Below are 13,240 nucleotides of genomic sequence, written 5' to 3'. Positions count from 1 at the left end.
TAAAATTAGTTAGAAAATAAATTTTTTTTGTTTGAATTTTATGATGAAAGAGAAAAACACACAAAAGACACAAGACTTAAAATTTTTAGATTTAGTGCTCCTTATTTTCGAAAATTTTTGGAGGGAAAACACCAAGGAACACCAAACTTAAAAATTTTAAGATCAAGACACAAGAAAAACTCAAGAACACCTTGAAGATTCACAAGAACAAAAGAAAGAACACCAAACTTAAAATTTTTAGAAAACTTTAAGAAAATTTTCGAAAGTTATAAAAAGATTAACAAGAAAACACCAAACTTAAAGTTTGGCACAAGATTCAATCCAAGAAAAATTATTTTTGAAAAAGGTTCCAAAGGGTATAACCAATTATCAAGAACAACTTAAAGATCAAGGAAGAACCAAGAACACTAACACGAGATTTTCAAAGAAAATATAAAATATGCAATTAACACCAAACTTAGAATAAGACACTAAACTCACGAAAAATTAACACTTATTTAAGAAAAATAATATTTTTGAAAAGAAATTTTTGAAAATAAACTATCCTATCAGAATTTGATGACTCTATAACAACAAAAAGGAATTATTCCTAATCTAAGAAATAAAATAAGCCTTCAATTGTTCAAACTCAATAATCCCCGGCAACGGCGCCAAAAACTTGGTGCACGAATTTGTGATTCGCACAACTAACCAGCAAGTGCACTGGGTCGTCCAAGTAATACCTTACGTGAGTAAGGGTCGATCCCACGGAGATTATTGGTTTGAAGCAATCAATACTTATTTTATTGATCTTAGTCAGGATGCCACAAAGTTGATTGGATTTTACTTGTAAGAAGCCAAACTATTTAAAATTGTAAGTTGGAATAATAAAGAATACTAGCGTTACTTGTTGTGCAGTAATGGGGAATATGTTGGGGTTTTGGAGATGCTTTGTCCTTTGAACTTCAACTCTTCCTTGAAATCCTTCAACACACGCAAGGCTTCTTCCATGGCAAGCTCTATGTAGGGTGTCACCATTGTCAGTGGCTACTTCCCATCCTCTCAGTGAAAACGTTCCTATGCTCTGTCACAGCACGGCTAATCATCTGTCGGTTCTCAATCAGGTCGGAATAGAATCCATTGATTCTTTTGCGTCTGTCACCAACGCCCAGCCCTCAGGAGTTTGAAGCACGTCACAGTCATTCAATCCCAGAATCCTACTCGGAATACCACAAACAAGGTTTAGACTTTCCGGATTCTCATGAATGCCGCCATCTATCTAGCTTATACCACGAAGATTCTGTTGGGGAATCTAAGAGATATTCATTCAGTCTGATGTAGAACGGAGGTGGTTGTCAGGCACATGTTCGTGGATTGAGGAAGGTGATGAGTGTCACGGATCCTCACCTTCTTCACAATTAAGCGCGAATAAACATCTTAGATAAGAACAAGCGTGTTTGAATGGAAAACAAAGGAATTGTATTAAATCATCGAGACGCTGCAGAGCTCCTCACCCCCAACAATGGAGTTTAGAGACTCATGCCGTCAAAAAGTATGTAATTCAGATCTGAAAATGTCATGAGGTCCAAGAAATGTCTGTAAAAGTTGTTTAAATAGTAAACTAGTAACCTAGGTTTACAGAAAATGAATAAACTAAGATAATTGGTGCAGAAATCCACTTCTGGGGCCCACTTGGTGTGTGCTGGGGCTGAGACTAAAGCTTTCCACGTGTAGAGGCCTTTCTTGGCGTCAAACTCCAGGTTATGACGTGTTTTGGGCGTTCAACTCCGGATCATGACGTTTTTCTGGCGTTTAACTCCAGACAGCAGCATGAACTTGGCGTTTAACACCAAGTTACGTCGTCTATCCTTGCGCAAAGTATAGACTATTATATATTGCTGGAAAGCCCTGGATGTCTACTTTCCAACTCCGTTGAGAGCGCGCCAATTGGACTCCTGTAGCTCCAGAAAATCCATTTCGAGTGCAGGGAGGTCAGGATCCAACAGCATCAGCAGTCCTTTTTCAGCCTAAGTCAGATTTTTGCTCAACTCCCTCAATTTCAGCCAGAAAATACCTGAAATCACAGAAAAACACACAAACTCATAGTAAAGTCCAGAAATATGATTTTTGCCTAAAAACTAATATTATTTTATTAAAAACTAACTGAAACATGCTAAAATCTACATGAAATTACCCCCAAAAAGCGTACAAAATATCCGCTCATCAGTCATGAACCCCAAAAACTTGGTAGCTCAGTACCATGGCATTACACAACTTCGCACAACTAACCAGCAAGTGCACTGGGTCGTCCAAGTAATAAACCTTACGCGAGTAAGGGTCGATCCCACGGAGATTGTTAGTATGAAGCAAGCTTTGGTCATCTTGTAAATCTTAGTCAGGCAAACTCAATTGATATGATGATGAACGAAAATAAACAATAAGATAAAGATAGAGGTACTTATGTAATTCATTGGTGGGAACTTCAGATAAGCGCATGAAGATGCCTTCCCTTCCGTCTCTCTGCTTTCCTACTGTCTTCATCCAATCCTTCTTACTCCTTTCCATGGCAAGCTCATGTAGGGTTTCACCGTTGTCAATGGCTACCTCCCATCCTCTCAGTGATTACGTCACCTATGCTCTGTCACAGCATGGATAATCAGCTGTCGGTTCTCGGTCAGGACGGAATAGAATCCATCGATTCTTTTGCGTCTGTCACTAACGCCCCGCCTGCTAGGAGTTTGAAGCACGTCACAGTCATTCAATCATTGAATCCTACTCAGAATACCACAGACAAGGTTAGACCTTCCGGATTCTCTTGAATGCCGCCATCAGTTCTAGCCTATACCACGAAGACTCTGATCTCACGGAATGGTTGGCTCGGTTGTCAGGCGAGCACTCGGTTGTCAGGCGATCAACCATGCATCGTGCAATCAGGAATCCAAGAGATATTCACCCAATCGAATGTAGAACGGAGGTGGTTGTCAGTCACACGTTCATAGGTGAGAATGATGATGAGTGTCACGGATCATCACATTCATCAAGTTGAAGAACAAGTGATATCTTAGAACAAGAACAAGCGGAATTGAATGGAAGAACAATAGTAATTGCATTAATACTCGAGGTACAGCAGAGCTCCACACCTTAATCTATGGTGTGTAGAAGCTCCACCGTTGAAAATACATAAGAACAAGGTCTAGGCATGGCCGAATGGCCAGTCTCCCAATGATCTAAGATAGCATAAAAATGAAGATAGCTACCCCTTGATGTCTCAATACAATAGTAAAAGGTCCTACTTATAGAAAACTAGTAGCCTAAGGTTTACAGAAATGAGTAAATGACATAAAAATCCACTTCCGGGCCCACTTGGTGTGTGCTTGGGCTGAGCAATGAAGCATTTTCGTGTAGAGACTCTTCTTGGAGTTAAACGCCAGCTTTTATGCCAGTTTGGGCGTTTAACTCCCATTTTGGTGCCAGTTCCAGCGTTTAACGCTGGGATTTCTGAGGGTGACTTTGAACGCCGGTTTGGGCCATCAAATCTTGGGCAAAGTATGGACTATCATATATTGCTAGAAAGCCCAGGATGTCTACTTTCCAAAGCCGTTGAGAGCGCGCCAATTGGGCTTCTGTATCTCCAGAAAATCCACTTCGAGTGCAGGGAGGTCAGAATCCAACAGCATCTGCAGTCCTTTTTAGTCTCTGAATCAGATTTTTGCTCAGGTCCCTCAATTTCAGCCAGAAAATACCTGAAATCACAGAAAAACACACAAACTCATAGTAAAGTCCAGAAAAGTGAATTTTAACTAAAAACTAATAAAAATATACTAAAAACTAACTAGATCATACTAAAAACACACTAAAAACAATGCCAAAAAGCGTACAAATTATCCGCTCATCACAACACCAAACTTAAATTGTTGCTTGCCCTCAAGCAACTAAAAATCAAATAAGATAAAAAGAAGAGAATATGCAATGAATTCCAAAAACATCTGTGAAGATCAGTATTAATTAGATGAGCGGGGCTTTTAGCTTTTTGCCTCTGAATAGTTTTGGCATCTCACTCTATCCTTTGAAATTCAGAATGATTGGCTTCTTTAGGAACTTAGAATCCGGATAGTGTTAATGATTCTCCTAGTAAGGTATGATGATTCTTGAACATAGCTACTTATTGAGTCTTGGCCGTGGCCCAAAGCACTCTGTCTTCAAGTATTACCACCGGATACATACATGCCACAGACACATAATTGGGTGAACCTTTTCAGATTGTGACTCAGCTTTGCTAGAGTCCCCAATTAGAGGTGTCCAGGGTTCTTAAGCACACTCTTATTGCCTTGGATCACAACTTTATTTTTCTTTCTTTTCTCTTTCTCTCTTTTTTTTTCGTTTTCTCTTTTTTTTTCATTGCTTTTTCTTGCTTCAAGAATCATTTTAATGATTTTTCAGATCCTCAGTAACATGTCTCCTTTTTCATCATTCTTTCAAGAGCCAATATTCATGAACCACAAATTCAAGATACATATGCACTGTTTAAGCATACATTCAGAAAACAAAAATATTGCCACCACATCAAAATAATTAAACTGTTATAAAATTCAAAATTCATGCAATTCTTTCCTTTTCAATTTAAGCACGTTTTTATTCAAGAAAGGTGATGGATTCATAGGACATTCATAACTTTAAGGCATAGACACTAAGACACTAATGATCACAAGACACAAACATAGATAAACATAAGCACATAAAATTCGAAAAACAGAAGAATAAAGAACAAGGAAATCAAAGAACGGGTCCACCTTAGTGATGGCGGCTCTTCCTTCCTCTCGAAGATCCTATGGAGTGCTTGAGCTCCTCAATGTCTCTTCCTTGTCTTTGTTGCTCCTCCCTCATGATTCTTTGGTCTTCTCTAATTTCAATGAGGATGATGGAGTGTTCTTGGTGCTCCACCCTTAGTTGTCCCATGTTGGAACTCAATTCTCCTAGGGAGGTGTTTAGTTGCTCCCAATAATTTTGTGGAGGAAAGTGCATCCCTTGAGGAATCTCAGGGATCTCATGATGAGTGGGGTCTCTTGTGTGCTCCATCCTCTTCTTAGTGATGGGCTTGTCCTCATCAATAGGGGTGTCTCCCTCTATGTCAACTCCAACTGAATAACAGAGGTGACAAATGAGATGAGGGAAGGCTAACCTTGCCAAGGCAGAGGACTTGTCCGCCACCTTATAGAGTTCTTGGGCAATAACCTCATGAACTTCTATTTCTTCTCCAATCATGATGCTATGGATCATGATAGCCCGGTCTATGGTAACTTCGGACCGGTTGCTAGTAGGAATGATTGAGCGTTGTATAAACTCTAACCATCCTCTAGCCACGGGCTTGAGGTCATGCCTTCTCAATTGAACCGGCTTCCCTCTTGAATCTCTCTTCCATTGGGCGCCCTCTTCACATATGATCGTGAGGACTTGGTCCAACCTTTGATCAAAGTTGACCCTTCTAGTGTAAGGATGTTCATCTCCTTGCATCATGGGCAAGTTGAACGCCAACCTCACACTTTCCGGACTAAAGTCCAAGTAATTCCCCCGAACCATAGTAAGATAATTCTTTGGATCCGGGTTCACACTTTGATCATGGTTCTTGGTGATCCATGCATTGGCATAGAACTCTTGAACCATCAAGATTCCAACTTGTTGAATGGGGTTGGTAAGAACTTCCCAACCTCTTCTTCGGATCTCATGTCGGATCTCCGGATATTCACCCTTTTTGAGTGAAAAAGGGACCTCGGGGATCACATTTTTCAAGGCCACAACTTCATAGAAGTGGTCTTGATGCACCCTTGAGATGAATCTTTCCATCTCCCATGACTCGGAGGTGGAAGCTTTTGCCTTCCCTTTCCTCTTTCTAGAGGTTTCTCCGGCCTTGGATGCCATAAATGGTTATGGAAAAACAAAAAGCAATGCTTTTACCACACCAAACTTAAAAGGTTTGCTCGTCCTCGAGCAAAAGAAGAAAGAAGAGAGTAGAAGAAGAAGAAATGAGGGGAAAGGGAATGGCTTTTGTTTTCGGCCAAGAAGGGGAGAAGTGGTGTGTATGTTGTGTGAAAATGAAGGAGTGAAGGAGGGTTTATATAGGAGAGGGGGATGGGAGGGTTCGGCCATTTGAGGGTGGGTTTGGGTGGGAAAGTGGTTTGAATTTGAATGGTGAGGTAGGTGGGGTTTTATGAAGGATGGATGTGAGTGGTGAAGAGAAAGATGGGATTTGATAGGTGAAGGGTTTTTGGGGAAGAGGTGTTGAGGTGATTGGTGAATGGGTGAAGAAGAGAGAGAGAGTGGTAGGGTAGGTGGGGATCCTGTGGGGTCCACAGATCCTGAGGTGTCAAGGAAAAGTCATCCCTGCACCAAATGGCAAGCAAAATCACGTTTTTAGCCATTTCTGGCGTTAAACGCCGGGCTGGTGCCCATTTCTGGCGTTTAACGCCAGCTTCTTGCCCATTTCTGGCGTTTAACGCCAGTCTGGTGCCCCTTTCTGGTGTTAAACGCCCAGAATGGTGCCAGACTGGGCGTTAAACGCCCAACAGCTAACCTCACTGGCGTTTAAACGCCAGTAGGTGCGTCCTCCAGGGTGTGCTATTTTTCTTTCTGTTTTTCATTCTGTTTTTGCTTTTTTCATTGATTTTGTGACTTCTCATGATCATCAACCTACAAAAAAGAGAAAATAACAAAATAAAATAGATAAAATATAACATTGGATTGCCTCCCAACAAGCGCTTCTTTAATGTCAGTAGCTTGACAGAGGACTCTTATGGAGCCTCAGAAATGCTCAGAGCCATGTTGGAACCTCCCAACACCAAACTTAGAGTTTGAATGTGGGGGTTCAACACCAAACTTAGAGTTTGGTTGTGGCCTCCCAACACCAAACTTAGAGTTTGACTGTGGGGGCTCTGTTTTGCTCTGCTTTGAGAGAAGCTCTTCATGCTTCCTCTCCATGATGATAGAGGGGTATCCTTGGGCCTTAAACACCAAGGATTCTTCATTCACTTGAATGATCAACTCTCCTCTATCAGCATCAATCACAGCCTTTGCTGTGGCCAGGAAGGGTCTGCCAAGGATGATGGATTCATCCATGCACTTCCCAGTCTCTAGGACTATGAAATCAGTAGGGATGTAATGATCTTCAACTTCAACCAGAACATCCTCTACAAGTCCATGGGCTTGTTTTCTTGAATTGTCTGCCATCTCTAGTGAGATTTTTGCAGCTTGCACCTCAGAGATCCCTAACTTCTCCATTACAGAGAGAGGCATGAGGTTTACACTTGACCCTAAGTCACACAAGGCCTTCTTGAAGGTCATGGTGCCTATGGTACAAGGTATTGAAAACTTCCCAGGGTCCTGTCTCTTTTGAGGCAGTTTTTGCCTAGACAAGTCATCCAGTTCTTTGGTGAGCAAAGGAGGTTCATCCTCCCAAGTCTCATTTCCAAATAACTTGTCATTCAGCTTCATGATTGCTCCAAGGTATTTAGCAACTTGCTCTTCAGTGACATACTCGTCCTCTTCAGAGGAAGAATACTCATCAGAGATCATGAATGGCAGAAGTAAGTCCAATGGAATCTCTATGGTCTCAGTTTGAGCCTCAGATTCACATGGTTCCTCATTGGGGAACTCATTGGAGGCCAGTGGACGTCCAGTGAGGCCTTCCTCAGTGGCGTTCACTGCCTCTTCTTCCTCCCAAAATTCGGCCATGTTGATGGCTTTGCACTCTCCTTTTGGATTTTCTTCTGTATTGCTTGGGAGAGTACTAGGAGGGAGTTCAGTAATTTTCTTGCTCAGCTGACCCACTTGTCCTTCCAAATTTCTAATGGAGGACCTTGTTTCAGTCATGAAACTTTGTGTGGTCTTGATCAGATCAGAGACCATGGTTGCTAAGTCAGAGGTATTCTGCTTAGAACTCTCTGTCTGTTGCTGAGAAGATGATGGAAAAGGCTTGCTATTGCTAAACCTGTTTCTTCCACCATTATTGTTGTTGAAACCTTGTTGAGGTCTCTGTTGATCCTTCCATGAAAGATTTGGATGATTCCTCCATGAAGGATTGTAGGTGTTTCCATAGGGTTCTCCCATGTAATTCACCTCTTCTATCGAAGGATTCTCAGGATCATAAGCTTCTTCCTCAGATGAAGCCTCCTTAGTACTGCTTGGTGCATTTTGCATTCCAGACAGACTTTGAGAAATCATATTGACTTGTTGAGTCAATATTTTGTTCTGAGCCAATATGGCATTCAGAGTGTCAATCTCAAGAACCCCTTTCTTCTGACTAGTCCCATTGTTCACAGGATTTCTTTCAGAAGTGTACATGAATTGGTTATTTGCAACCATTTCAATCAGTTCTTGAGCTTCAGTAGGCGTCTTCTTCAGATGAAGAGATCCTCCTGCAGAGCTATCCAAAGACATCTTGGATAGTTCAGAGAGACCATCATAGAAAATACCTATGATGCTCCATTCAGAAAGCATATCAGAAGGACACTTTCTGATTAATTGTTTGTATCTTTCCCAAGCTTCATAGAGGGATTCTCCTTCCTTCTGTCTGAAGGTTTGGACTTCCACTCTAAGCTTACTCAATTTTTGAGGTGGGAAGAACTTTGCCAAGAAGGCATTGACTAGCTTTTCCCAAGAGTCCAGGCTTTCTTTAGGTTGAGAATCCAACCATGTTCTAGCTCTGTCTCTTACAGCAAAAGGGAATAGCATAAGTCTGTAGACCTCAGGGTCAACCCCATTAGTCTTGACAGTGTCACAGATTTGCAAGAACTCAGCTAAGAACTGATGAGGATCTTCCAATGGAAGTCCATGGAACTTGCAATTCTGTTGCATTAGAGAAACTAATTGAGGCTTAAGCTCAAAGTTGTTTGCTCCAATGGCAGGGATAGAGATGCTTCTCCCATAGAAATCGGGAGTAGGTGCAGTAAAGTCACCCAGCACCTTCCTTGCATTGTTGGCATTGTTGTTTTCGGCTGCCATGTGTTCTTCTTCTTTGGAGAATTCGGTCAGGTCCTCTAAAGAGAGTTGTGCTTTGGCTTCTCTGAGCTTTCTCTTCAAGGTCCTTTCAGGTTCAGGATCAGCCTCAACAAGAATGCCTTTGTCTTTGCTCCTGCTCATATGAGAGAGAAGAGAACAAGAAATGTGGAATCCTCTATGTCACAGTATAGAGATTCTTTGAAATGTCAGAGGAAAAGAAGAGTAGAAGCCAGAAGTAGAAAATTCGAACTTATCAAAGGAGATGGAGTTTGAATTTTGCATTAAGGAATAGTGTTAGTCCATAAATGGAAGGATGTGAGAAGAAGGGAAGTGATTTTCAAAAATTAAGTAAAAAGTTTTGAAAATATTTTTGAAAAAAACATTACTTAATTTTCGAAAATGAAAGTGGGAAAGAAATAAAGTGATTTTTGAAAAAGATTTTGAAATTAGAAATCAAAAAGATTTGATTGAAGACTATTTTGAAAAAGATGTGGTTAAGAAAATATGATTGGTTTTAAAAAGATGTGATTGAGAAGATATGATTTGAAAAACATTTTAAAAAGATTTGATTTTGAAAATTAAAAACTTGGCTAACAAGAAAAGATATGATTCAAACATTAAACCTTTCTCAACAGAAAAGGCAACATACTTGAAATGTTGAATCAAATCATTAATTGGTAGCAATTATCTTTGAAAAAAGAAAGAAATTAAATTTGAAAGAGATTTGATTGAAAAGATATGATTTGAAAAAGATTTGATTTTGAAAAACTTTGAAAACTGAAAAAAAATTGCATTGAAAAACAGAATCTTCCCCGTTGTGCCATCTTGGCGTTAAACGCCCAGAATGGTGCACATTCTGGCGTTTAACGCCCAAAACTATACCTTTTTGGGCGTTAAACGCCCAACCAGGTACCCTGGCTGGCGTTTAAACGCCAGTCTGTCCTTCTTCACTGGGCGTTTTGAACGCCCAGCTTTTTCTGTATAATTCCTCTGCTGTATGTTCTGAATCTTCAATTCTCTGTACTATTGACTTGAGAAGACACAAATTAAAAATATTTTTGGGTTTTTTAATAATAAGAACAAATCAAAATGCAACAAGAATTAAATAACAATGCATGCAAGACACCAAACTTAGCAGTTTGTACACTACTAACACTTACAAAATGAAAATGCATATGAGACACACAAAACACTCAAGTCAATTGAATTCAAAGATCAGAGCACGAAAATTATCAAGAATTACTTGAAGATCCTTAAGACACATGAATGAATGCATGCAATTGACATCAAACTTAAGATGAGACACTAGACTCAAACAAGAAATTTTTGGATTTTATGATTTTTTTGATTTTTTTGTGTTTTTCGAAAATTAAGTGAAAAATGTATCAAAATTCTTAATGAGAATTCCAGGAATCATGCAATGCTAGTCTAAGACTCCGGTCCAGGAATTAGACATGGCTTCACAGCCAGCCAAGCTTTCAAAGAAAGCTTCGGTCCAAAACACTAGACATGGCCAAAGGCCAGCCAAGCCTTAGCAGATCACTGCTCCAAAAGCAAGATTGATAAGAATCAACAAGCTTTTGTGATGATAAGTTGAAACCTCGGTCCAATGAGATTAGACATGGCTTCTCAGCCAGCCAGACTTCAATAAATCATCATGAAACTCTAGAATTCATCTTCAAGAATTTCGAAAAAAATAAATACCTAATCTAAGCAACAAGATGAACCGTCAGTTGTCCAAACTTAACAATCCTTGGCACTGATGTTACCAAAAGCTTGCTCAAAACTTGAACAATCCCCGGCAACAGCGCCAAAAACTTGGTGCGCGAAATTGTGAACAATACTTTTCACAACTCTCATAATCCCCGGTCATGAACCCCAAAAACTTGGTAGCTCAGTACCATGGCATTACACAACTTCGCACAACTAACCAGCAAGTGCACTGGGTCGTCCAAGTAATAAACCTTACGCGAGTAAGGGTCGATCCCACGGAGATTGTTAGTATGAAGCAAGCTATGGTCATCTTGTAAATCTTAGTCAGGCAAACTCAATTGATATGATGATGAACGAAAATAAACAATAAGATAAAGATAGAGGTACTTATGTAATTCATTGGTGGGAACTTCAGATAAGCGCATGAAGATGCCTTCCCTTCCGTCTCTCTGCTTTCCTACTGTCTTCATCCAATCCTTCTTACTCCTTTCCATGGCAAGCTCATGTAGGGTTTCACCGTTGTCAATGGCTACCTCCCATCCTCTCAGTGATTACGTCGCCTATGCTCTGTCACAGCATGGATAATCAGCTGTCGGTTCTCGGTCAGGCCGGAATAGAATCCATCGATTCTTTTGCGTCTGTCACTAACGCCCCGCCTGCTAGGAGTTTGAAGCACGTCACAGTCATTCAATCATTGAATCCTACTCAGAATACCACAGACAAGGTTAGACCTTCCGGATTCTCTTGAATGCCGCCATCAGTTCTAGCCTATACCACGAAGACTCTGATCTTACAGAATGGTTGGCTCGGTTGTCAGGCGAGCACTCGGTTGTCAGGCGATCAACCATGCATCGTGCAATCAGGAATCCAAGAGATATTCACCCAATCGAATGTAGAACGGAGGTGGTTGTCAGTCACACGTTCATAGGTGAGAATGATGATGAGTGTCACGGATCATCACATTCATCAAGTTGAAGAACAAGTGATATCTTAGAACAAGAACAAGCGGAATTGAATGGAAGAACAATAGTAATTGCATTAATACTCGAGGTACAGCAGAGCTCCACACCTTAATCTATGGTGTGTAGAAGCTCCACCGTTGAAAATACATAAGAACAAGGTCTAGGCATGGCCGAATGGCCAGCCTCCCAATGATCTAAGATAGCATAAAAATGAAGATAGCTACCCCTTGATGTCTCAATACAATAGTAAAAGGTCCTACTTATAGAAAACTAGTAGCCTAAGGTTTACAGAAATGAATAAATGACATAAAAATCCACTTCTGGGCCCACTTGGTGTGTGCTTGGGCTGAGCAATGAAGCATTTTCGTGTAGAGACTCTTCTTGGAGTTAAACGCCAGCTTTTATGCCAGTTTGGGCGTTTAACTCCCATTTTGGTGCCAGTTCCAGCGTTTAACGCTGGAATTTCTGAGGGTGACTTTGAACGCCGGTTTGGGCCATCAAATCTTGGGCAAAGTATGGACTATCATATATTGCTGGAAAGCCCAGGATGTCTACTTTCCAACGTCGTTGAGAGCGCGCCAATTGGGCTTCTGTAGCTCCAGAAAATCCACTTCGAGTGCAGAGAGGTCAGAATCCAACAGCATCTGCAGTCCTTTTTAGTCTCTGAATCAGATTTTTGCTCAGGTCCCTCAATTTCAGCCAGAAAATACCTGAAATCACAGAAAAACACACAAACTCATAGTAAAGTCCAGAAAAGTGAATTTTAACTAAAAACTAATAAAAATATACTAAAAACTAACTAGATCATACTAAAAACACACTAAAAACAATGCCAAAAAGCGTACAAATTATCCGCTCATCAGAATCTCACTGTGGTGACCAAACGTCCTCTGTGATCCATGCAATTGAGCATGATACCAATCCGTGTACTTCGAGGTGAAGCGTGAAACCTTATTAAACCTTTTGCACCAGCTCTGAGTACGAGCCATTTCCCTCTTACTCTTAAAGCCGCAGAGAGCTCTAAGCTGGCCATCTGTTTCAAGTAAACCATATTCAAGTGAAAAAATGCAGTTAAAAGTTAAGGATTGTACCCACTTGAAGCTTGTATTAGGTGGTAATGGCCTTGGGATAGGTGTTTTTGGTGGTTCTGTAAGTTCCGTTTCCTTGTGCTGTTCTGTGAATTCCTCCATTTCCTTGTAAGGATCTTCAATTGTATCTGTATCCTGGTCAAAGTCTTCTGTGTCTTCCTCATCACTTGAGTCATAGATTGGAGGTTGAGAGAAATCTACCTCCGCATCATCTTCATATTCACTTGGGGAAGATTCTTCGATCTTAGAGAATTCGCTTGCGGATGCAAGTTCATCACTAAGAGAACTAGACTTGTGACTATCATCATCAAGGGAAATTGCTTCTTGGATTATTCCGTCTGATTCCTCATAAACGACTTGCTTTGGAGATTGTACTTTATCCTCCTTAGCATCAACTGTGATGTCCTTGACGGGGTTCTCCTCAACTCTTGATTTCCATGGAAGTTCAGCATCTCCTAGATCTTCAACCAACTCTTCTTTTTGAACAATGACAGCTTCTTCTAATTG

The 13,240-nt window shown here is 40.6% G+C and overlaps 1 non-coding gene across 1 annotated transcript; it reads left to right on the top strand.

Moving 5' to 3' along the window:
• The first annotated feature begins 8,463 nt into the window (after positions 1–8,463).
• Positions 8,464–8,571, top strand: LOC112804833 (small nucleolar RNA R71). The gene has a single exon (XR_003203453.1). It is a non-coding gene; the product is annotated as a small nucleolar RNA R71 (small nucleolar RNA).
• The last annotated feature ends 4,669 nt before the right edge of the window (positions 8,572–13,240 follow it).

Source organism: Arachis hypogaea, chromosome 5, assembly GCF_003086295.3.
Source record: "Arachis hypogaea cultivar Tifrunner chromosome 5, arahy.Tifrunner.gnm2.J5K5, whole genome shotgun sequence".
Lineage (NCBI taxonomy): Eukaryota > Viridiplantae > Streptophyta > Magnoliopsida > Fabales > Fabaceae > Arachis > Arachis hypogaea.
This window is presented reverse-complemented; position numbering and strand designations above follow the sequence as displayed.